Raw genomic sequence first — 11,313 nt, 5'->3', positions numbered from 1 at the left:
TCACTTCCCAGACTTAACACAAGTAGGGTTAAGGTATTTAAGAGGACTTTTATTCCAGATATAATGTTTCCATTTGTCTTCACTGTGCTCATTAATGTGGTGATTTCACATGGCTTTCCCAAAGGCTGTGTCATTTTCAGGAGTGAGTAAGCATTTTGAAGACCGTATTGTTTGGGAAGTCTGCGAGCTCTGGAGAATAATTTTTGTCTTCAAGCGGTCTAACTGCGAGTTGTCTTCTGGATGCCTCATGTTTCACAGAATCTACACTCACTGTGATGTTAATAAAACAAGGGGACATTTGTTGTGCATTTGAGCTAATGTAGGGATAACTCCTAGGAGTGCGGAGGCTGCCATGTTTAGATGTCCTTTTTTGTTAGATATTGAATTTGTTTTGAGGTTTTCTTTTGGTTTGTGTCGAGTTTATCAACATCACTCTGTTTGTAAGGTAGTACTTCTAGGTCATATGGTATTCAAGGGAAAACGTTTGTAAGCCATATGAGTGCTTTAGTATCCTGTTTTCACCGGTGTTCCCATGTAAGCCTGCTACTTGGAGGGAGTACCCTGTACTTTTACCAAGATGTACTTTTTTCCTTTTATTTCCTATGTGCATGGTGCTTTCTGTTTCGAGAATGGAGAGTCCATTGAATTTAAGGTTTTTTTTCTTCATGCTTTGCAGAAGGACCATAAATAATACAGGAACTTTTTGTAGCGTTGATATCGTACCTGTTTTGTCTACTTATTGTTTTCCTCTGTTTCCAACAAGTGCTTTATCATCTGCACAGGTAGTGTGTGGTATTTCGCTATGACTGCGTAAATTTCTGAAGAACGGTGAAATGAAATCAAAAAGAGTTTTCAACTACAGCCCGTATTTATTTAACAGCTTTAGCGACATAATAACCATATGAACGTTTCAATTTCATTTTTCATACATCAATAAATAACAATAACATTATACTAAATATATCATATGATTGTTTACATAAACTATGATTATGTCCACACTTTTATTCGCGCTTAAATAAACAATAACACTTTTCACCAACCAGTGGGCGATGTATAACGTTGAATGACGTTACACATGGCTAAAATTGTACAAGATTTTAATTGACGATGTGAGATGTAAAGATACTATTTCTCCGTATCCATTGATCATAAATGAATCAATGTATTTATTTAAGTCGGATATTATCATAACCCGGCGGGCATGTCTGACTTCATGGACAAACTAAAATTATTGTTATTTTTCCACTAAAGATGATTGATAAATGCGTTCATTTAATTCAATTTCACAATAAATCTTGAATGCTAGTCTCATTTTGAGAAATAACCTAGTGTTGCGCTCGCGTTCAAACGTAAATATTGTTTATAAAACACACACACACCAAAGAAATCAGTTTATTTTCATATTCAATATTTTTATTGAGTGTTTACGTTTGTTATGTCATTATCCTTTTAATCAGTTTATTTTCATATTCAATATTTTTATTAACGATTGAGTATGTTGACTACTCAAACTATGAAATTAGGTTTGGAATGTTGAAACCCAAACGAATGTCTGCTAAAAAGGACCTCTAACATAGCATTATAATTTACATACATTTAGAAACAGATATGACTTTGTCTACACAGACAGCGATGACTGACTTAAGACTAACATATTTCTTAGATCTCGATAAATGTAATGTATTGGCTGTTTTTATTTAGTTCATCTTGAAGTGTGAATTGCTTTGGAAGTGATTTTTGGACTTTTGTGTATACTTTATTGTTGTGTAGGAAATGAGTTCGGTTGTATGTCTTGCAAATATTTATTATATAACTTGGGTTATTTGTTAAAGGCCCCTTAGGAACCAAACCTCATATTTTCCAGAAGGCCCGACTTGCATATTATATCTTATAAGTTGTTTTTAACTTGCAGATATGTAAACAATTAATTTGAAAAATACATACTTATGCTGTCATCGAGATGTCGGTGAATATTGTATTCATTAGAAGACTAGAAATACCATCTTGATAGCCACTCTAATAACAAAACTGTATACAATCTGCTTTATGAAATTGCCAACTGTTATAAGCAAATAAGCTATCAATGTTATGCAAACATATAAGGCGGTTACTGTTTTCTAGTTAACAGTTCAGTAATGATCGTTGATCTAATATAACCATTGATGTTGTGTCTATGACTATATGTTTAATAACACCCGCGTCTTCACGACATTGTGTCATTCTGAGAGGAATCCGGCGCATGAATTCTTACCATCCAGCGCATAAAAATACAGCCGACGTTCCCACTCAAGGCCAACTCTTTCAACTGGTTGCGGGGTTGCAAAATAGGAATGTTACACGCAAGGTCGATTTGCGATTTGCATTGCTACATAAACATCAGTAGACAACAGCAAAAGCATGCATGTCTTTTTCATGAAGAAGAGTCGGGTATAATGAGCGATGCAGGCAAAACTCGGCGTTCATATTAGAACATGCTTAGTATATTCCAATAAACAAAGATTCGTGTTATCGCGAGGTCCCGTCAATTCATCCGGTCCCCGCAAATGAAGCCACATGATAAACCGAGCAGTCATGCCATTCAATATCCGTATATTTCTTCTGAGCAGGCATTGATTTACATTGTCAAAAACATAAAAACAATTATGAAATAGCCCGATATAAACTTCACATAATCAGACAACATTTTGTGTTGATTGAAAGAAAGTGTATTATCAGTAGTTTGGTTGAGTGGTAATCTGATATCTTGATAATACTATCTACACATGTGCAACTAGATGCTTAAATCCTCATGGAGACATCTCCCCGATCTCGATTTTTCCGGATTGCGTGACCACTTCCGTTTGCATAAAATATTGTCAAACTATCGGTTTAGGTAAAACATCATTTAGCTATAAAATAATTGTGAATCAATTATTAATGTTTTTGATATCTACATATAATGTGTAAATACTGATGTCGAAGTAATATCGCCTCATACATGTTTCTTGTTGGGCAATAAACCATGATTATGGTGCCTGGGGTAAAATGTATGATCGATTAGTTGAATGATATTTCTTTGTGAGTGGTTAGTGGCCTTTTCACAGATTTGTGCATTTATTGAAGTTTGTCATTAAATACTGTATATTGATAAATGTAAACATGGGATCTAAAAAAAAAACAGTAAAAAACTAGAATAAAATTAAAGAAAGACAAAAAAGTAACCCTTTATTTGGCTCGAACCACTGAACTCTGGAGTAAAAGTCCTCTCGCCATTCCGTGCTCATACAATGAGTGATGTATTTATGCTTTATTTAAGCAATCCCTCGTAGTAATCACAAAATATAACGACAACAACAGAACTCTCCAAATTATTCAATCGTTTCGCGTTGCAACGTTTGATGATTTCAGGTTTTTAAATCGTCAAAAGATGCATATAATGAATTTTTTTAGAGCATGTTAAATGCACAGTGGTACTGTTCCCTCACAAATAGCATAACTACAAGGAAAATTTGCGAATCTGAAACATTTTTATTTAATTTTGTCAATTTAAACCAAAACGCGAAAAGGCCCTTTAAAGGAACTTGTTTCAACGATTTTTTTGGCATGTTTTGAAGTTAGTGATTAAATACTTTAATTGATAAAATTAAGCATATGAACAAAAATGCTCCAGAATAAAACAATAATTAAATTAAAGATAGGAATAAGGAAACCGCACCTGGGCTCGAACCACTGACATTTATACTAACGGACATCCCCTATACCGCTCAGCCATCTATTTTATTTTAAGCATATTTTATAATTTATGTAAGCAATCCACATTATGTCACATAAAAATAACGTAGACATCAAAAACTCTCCCCATTATTCACCTGTTTCGCGTTTTTTTACGCTTTACAATTGTTATCAATTTCTAAACGATTATTATTTGAAAGCCATAATTTTGTTTATGTATTAGTATATCTCATTAGAGTTTTGTCGCTCGCTGATGCACATTGTTCATATATGAATTTGAATATGTGACAACAAGCTAGAAAAATGTCATTTTGACAAACTGCGAAAATCTCCCTTTAACTACTTAAGCAGAATAGTACTGCTGTAGTGATGAATCTAAACAAGTGTTACATTATGTGTAAGTGGAATTTCGTTCGTTTTGCATGCTGGTTAAAGTTGAAGATGAAAAAAATTTGACAAACATCGAATCTAAATTGTATAAATTATTGTCACTATGCAGTAAAGTGCCTATTTGCTAAAGGACACCTGTTTAATAACGTAATCAAGTAAAATATTAAATGTTATCTTACTGAACAATAATCAGTTGACCAGTATGGTCCTATTTAAGATATCATATTATATATGGATACGAGTATCTGAGTGCCAACTACGTTTTATTTAAACAAAATACATTCTTAAAAAGGGAAAAATACAAAAAATATATATAACGTATTTATACAATGAATAAATGTTGAAACAAAAACCTATGCCGTCTGTGTTAAAGCTAAAAATTTGCATTAAATGACTTTTATTACTTTTGCAGCCTACTTTGAAACTTCCTTTTGCATATAATAATCTCGATAAATCTAGTAAAAGTCAATCTTAGACAGCTACGCCAAAATAACAGAAACGCGCCCCAAAACAAAACACATTTATCCCCTGGTAAAATAAGTTTATTTTAAACTTTATTATATTTCAATGAAACGACCTTCACTTAAAAGTGTACATTTAAAGAATTAGTAAAAATGACTGCGGGCCTTCCGACCTTTATGTGACCGACCAGTCCTACGTTAAACATAAAGCGGACCGAAGGAGATGACCGAGATTAGTGAGATGTTTTGATGAATTACTGGGCGGTCTCTTAATGGTCGGAAGGCCCCTCGGTCATGTTTACTTTGTCTACTGTTTGGAAGGTGACTGGGAGGTCACCACAAGGAAACACGGATGGACGTGTTGTTTGATATTCCTTATATTATTAATTTATCATTAATTGTAAGTAAATTTAACAATTTCGAATATATATATATAGGACAAAAATCAAAGCTCATAAATTGACGACTTTTTAATTTACCTGGACGCCCTCTGGGACTAAAGCGTAGCTTACCGCTGTATTTGTCACAACGCGAATCGATTTTTTTTAAATATATCACTCAAAAGAGAAAAAATAAATCCATCCTAGCATGTTTATTCCAAAAATAATGTGTATATTTATATAGATTCTTTGTGTTCTTCCTGAGCGGCAAAGATGTGATTTTCGAAAACCGTGCTCAAGTCGATATGTGACAGTGCTTTCCATTCATTATCTGTTCTGAATTGAGTGTTTGTGAGTAGTAAGAATACCATCATATGTTTGTTTTTGATGTTTACCATTGTAAAAGTATATTTTTGTTATGCCCCCCTTCGAAGAAGAGGGGGTATATTGTTTTGCTCATGTAGGTCGGTCCGTCCACCAGATGGTTTCCGGATGATAACTCAAGAACGCTTAGGCCTAGGATCATGAAACTTCATAGGGACATTGATCATGACGGGCAGATGACTCCTATTTATTTTCAGGTCAATAGGTCAAAGGTCAAGGTCACATAAGTGTAGGTTATTTTTTTGAAAGTTTTGAGCTGCTTTTAAATAACTATGATAAAACATTGCGCCCGTTTTCAATCAAATATGGCGCCGGTCTGATAGAAATACCGAACCTAACTATTTATATTCAATCATGTAAAGAACTATGTTTTGAATCATGAAAAGAACTGTGTTTCCTTTTTATAAGAATATTTGATTTTTATCTACGATAAAGTTTCTCATCACTTTAGTATATTCTTATCTAACACGTAGTCATTTTCATTATCAAATTTCATATCGTTAATAACTTTGGCTGAATGTATTGCATTTTATAATGATATCTTGGGCCGTATCAATCCGTGTATTGTGTATTACTTCCATATGGTGGCATAGAGGGACATTGACTCCGCTTTTTAAAAATTGCGCTCCTTCTATGTCGTTTCCCCGACATACTAACTCGAGATAACGACATACTAACTCGTGGGAACGACTTTTAAGGTCGAGGGAACGAGGTAGAAAAAAAGAGGAGCGAATAACTTAATAAAAGAGGAGTGCAATGGAAAAGCGAAGTGTTTCTTCTGGTTGACTTAACTCTTTCAAGATAAGTTTGATTTAAACGATGAATGTTATATGACTAAAATATACCCTTTAAATGTCAAAGATGATGACATAACATTGTTAAAATAAATAACTTAGTATTCACTTCGTTTCACTCTGTTTAAAATCCCAACCCAAATTATTTGGTCCTTTACGTCCGTTATTGTGGCTTTTTTCTGCAATAGTATAACGATGATTTAATTATTTAATAAAATGATGATATGTCTCTAAATCTTTTTTATCAAAACATGGTGAGGTTTGATTTTGTGTTCGCTTCATTTCAGCGTGACTCAGTTTTATCAAATCATGGTGAGGTTTGATTTTGTGTTCGCTTCATTTCAGCGTGACTCAGAAAGTTTCAATTAAGTTTCTCTGATTTATATCTTACTTTTGAGTGTATAAATAAGTTTTCAATTCACCATAACTGAAGGGCATACACATGCAATTGTCTCATTATGATATGGTCAATAAGTCAGCAAGTGATACCCGATATCTTACATCAGCTAGGTTCAAGTATTGAGATGGCGTACATGATTGTTTAATTGAAAGACGGCGTGACTGCCCTACCTGTTTAAAAACTTCCCACGACAATGATTTGATTTGATTTTATTTTATTTGGTAAAAATATGAACATAACATAGTTACTACATAATGCAGACAACATGAAATATATTATCACAGCAATATACATAGTAAACCATGGAATGCACACACAATACCAAGGATAACACAAACAAGAAATATCTTTAAAAATATACGGCGTAAATAGTTTAATGAATGAGATCAAGTATAGCGAATGTCTTTTTCTGTGCAGTTCTTAGCTGCATCACACGCAGTACGGGATGTTACGGGGAGTTTTCGCGCGGCTTATTTACACATAATAACATATTGCTGGTCATAAACCTATAGATACAAAACAGAAAACCAAAAGAAAATGGAAGTGAAATTTAAACATATGAGTCAACCGGCCACACGAGAAGTATCCGTATTTATAGGCGCGTTCTTCGAACAAACCTGTTTTAGTGGTTTGTCGGGCATTGCTATTTGATTCGATTATTAACAGTATCAATTATCATCGTGCTAATGCTTAAAGTGATATTATGGGCATTTTGCACTGTTGAATTGAGCTGAAAAGAATTAACAGGTCAAAATAGTTAGTTAAAATTGGTTACTGATTAATTATCTGCAACTCACCTTGCTACCAGTTGTTTATAAAAATATATTTTATATTCGATATTCTTACGTGACCCACCCAGTCCTGTAAGCTGAAATGATCCGTAAAACAATTTCGTGTCTTTGTGTCGTATGAACAAATCTGCACTAAAACTAAATTTAGGTTCAACTCGTAAACGCATGATCAGTTGTCAAACGAAAGTACGGTTGATATTCAAATGCATTATTTTTCTCTTTCTGGTATATTGTTTTAGTATGATGATGCTGCATTAATTAATATAAGTGTATATGAAGTAGAAACATCAAAAATAATCAACGGTTGCGATAGACACCTATAAACTGTTACATGCTCATAATATCACTTTAGTACATTAGGCAATATGGACGAATAATTATTGTTAAATTTATCAACAATAATATTATCATTGTATTGTTGAAAACACATTAAGAATCTATTATTTACATACCATAATTATATTGCTGAATATCTTCATTTAACATATTTCTGGTCTAAAGAAAATTCCAGGTCACCTAGTTCACGGATAGCGTCTTTTTATTATAACGATTATTTTACTGGCCGCCAACTCCGGTGATGACCTGTATATAAACTCTGAATGTCCGCGAATTGACCCGATATACCTCGCGGGTTGAAATGCAATGCTTTAAAGTGAGGCCTCGCTTCCATTGCTCTTTATACTTTTACATGTTAACATGTGACAGGAATAAGGAAGTAAGTACTAAATATGAGAACATAGCCTTTTAAGTATAAACGCTCTTGCGCTGGTAATACTCTGAAAATAAAAGGTGTACGCACAAACTGTATTGATGTCGAGAATTGAGTGTAAAACTGTTCTATCTATTAAGCCTTTTCATTCGAGATAAAATTGTTTCATACAGTAAAACAGTGTTACAAAGACGCGGATATGTTTCCAATGTTCTGGTGGTATACTCAAATCAGCCAATGGAATAAATGAAGTGTATTCATTCGTACCTAGCCGCGGGAAATTTTATTGGAATTTTATTGGACACTTACAAAGGTCAGGCTAAGGTGAAAAGCTGGCTTATGCAGCTTACGCCGAAAAAGAGAAAAATGATTTTCACTTATTTCCATTGTGGTCCTTGATATTTGTGACAGTAACCATGAAACAGTCATGTATTAAATATTAAATAATTTATACGTATCAAAGATGTACTGTTTAATATATCCAGTATATTACTGTTTAAGTTATGACAAATATTATCACATGTACATTATATCACTGAAGTTGCTTAAGAAAGTATCACACTGCATATGTAGTTAATAAACACAATTTGTAGCACACTAAGAGTTTGAAAATAAATAAATATGAGATCATTTCATCATAATGATCATAAGACTTAAAAATGCATTACAGTTTTTAAAAGAACATAAAATACATACAAAAATTATACTATGCGAATCTATAAAGATTGTAAAAGTGTTTTTTTGATGGCACCCTTGAAATGATAAGGTTTAGATACATCCCTGATGTTTTGTGGAAGATTTTTCCATAAACTGATACCATTATTTGTATATGTTTTAGAACCAAAGAGTCTACAAATGTAAAATTATCAGCAAAATGAACAGATTCTGGCTGAGCTGCCATATTGGACCGAGTACAACGATTATGCACACCAGACAATGGCTTAAAATGCTCACCCATATACTCTGGTGCAAGGCCATTTTTAACATTATGTACATAACTAAGTATCACGTCTACTCTTTTTGAAACAGGCAGCCAACCTAAGTATGAAAACTGTTCTTGACCAACATGGGATCTGTTATCCATATTCAGAATAAATCTAATCACCTTGTTTTGTGTAGTTTGAAACCTATTTTTAAGTGACTGAATATAAGACCAGGGTACCAAAAGGAGCAGGCATAGTCAAAGTGGCCACTTAATCAAATCATATGTTATTAACTTCTGTCATTTATAATGTAAGAGAAACTCCATAAATCAAATGTCGACGATAACCATTGAAGCTGGCATAGTCAAAGTGGCCACTTAATCAAATCATATGTTATTAAACTGCTGTCATTTATAATGTTAGAGAAACTCCATAAAATCAAATGTCGACGATAACCATTGAAGCTAGCATTTTACTTCAACTGTTTGCGTGTTGTTGTTGTATTTTTGTTTGTTATTCATCTTAGATGGTGTATTATAGTCATAGCGATTTAGTTGTTGTTGTTTTTTCCATTTCTTTCATTCATTCAAACGGGTAAGACATTATTGATGTTACAATACTGTAGGCGTTGTACGACAACCTTGCCACAGTTCACGGTTGCTCCGATAAACAAATGAGACGCCTTGTTTTTGGTTGAATGACGTATGCATGTGTCACGTGATATTTTATAAACAATCTCACCAATAAGATTAGTATCTAGGAGGGCGTCGTTTCGTAAAACTATTCACCCTGAACCGTTTGAATCTATAAAATGGATCGCATTATGGACCGCAGAAGCGTTGTAATTTTGGATCCATTCTTCAGTAGAAGGTGAGTTTTTTGTGCATACTTCTTTAGCTTTTTTGTGAACTGGTTTTCTTAATTGAAAACCAAAACAGATAATACAGTTGCTAACTCTGAAATAGGTTGAACAACTATTGCGTAAAAAATATATTCAAAGCAAACACATTATTTAAATTATATTAGTGTACATTTGTTCATTTGAATAATAAGCAACCCTTGTTGGAATTAAGTAAATATGCTGAATATAGTTTGTACAATTTTAACTTTAAATTAAATACTTTACATGTATTTATATTTTTGAGACGATTGGTTTTCAGGAAAATAGTCATATGAGGTTGAAGTCACATATTTACAACATTTCAATACATTTATGATTGACAAAGAGAAATCCAGGAGTTATGGATTAAGAGCTTTTTCATTGATGATATTGATGAGATAAATCCGATTTGTTATGAAAACACTCATATCTTTATTTTAAATTATGGTAAGAAAATGAAATAATAAAGATTGTGTTTGTCAAAATTATTTAGGATGTATTTTACAATTATTTCCTATTTCAAATACTGTTTATCGTGAGTATTGTCCTTAAAGGGTATTCATTTTGGTCCTATTTCTGATAATGTGAATGCCTTAATGTTGTATTTTTCTGCAAGTATAAGTCTCGTGAAAAAAACATAAATCCACGTGTCTGAAACCATTCAGTTAATGCATATACATCATCCACTTGTCTGAAACCATTCATTTAATGCATATACATCATCGGACGATTCAGTTGTGACGGGGATCAAGTTACTAAAAAACGTGTAATTTTAAAATATTTAACATAATCTCTTTTACTTCAAGTTAGTATAAATAAACAAAGAGATTTACAAAAAAAAGACATGTTTTGTTTTAGTGACCATGCTGTGCGTTGTTTTCGTAATTGCCATTCTGACGGTGCGTGGCACTACAGCAGCTACCTCAGGTACGGAACACAGACACATAAAGGAAATGGCGGCAAATTAATATGTTTCATAGCCATATGGGTGATAAGGTTGTTCTGCCTTTGCGAACCCCTCCCACAACTATCAGGAAGAATGCTTGATCGGATAGACGTATATTTTAAAAACTGATAAAACACCAATTAAAATTACACGGACAAAGTAAACAGTTTATCTAACTTCGACAAGCGTGAGCATAATAACGGACTATCTGGCTTGTTCTCAAACCCAAACACGTATTTAGACACGTGATTGTGCGAGTTAAGTAGTGAATATTTAGGTTTACACATATATTGCCTCATATCTTCTGCTTTTGTTGAACCACTCGTTATACTTTTCAGTTATCGCAGACTGTGAAGCTGGCCCGAAAGTGACTCTCACCATCACGGGTGCAACAAACGGCTACACCGTGTATGGTGTCGGTACAGGATGTGATTCAACCACCGTAACCAGTTCACCGCAAACGTATATTATGGACACATCGGACGCAGGATGTACATTTACATGTGTGAGGATACGTTTATGTGTTTTATACCATCAGGAC

Source organism: Dreissena polymorpha, chromosome 1 (assembly GCF_020536995.1).
Source record: "Dreissena polymorpha isolate Duluth1 chromosome 1, UMN_Dpol_1.0, whole genome shotgun sequence".
NCBI classification, from domain to species: domain Eukaryota; kingdom Metazoa; phylum Mollusca; class Bivalvia; order Myida; family Dreissenidae; genus Dreissena; species Dreissena polymorpha.
Note: the sequence above shows the minus strand (reverse complement) of the source record.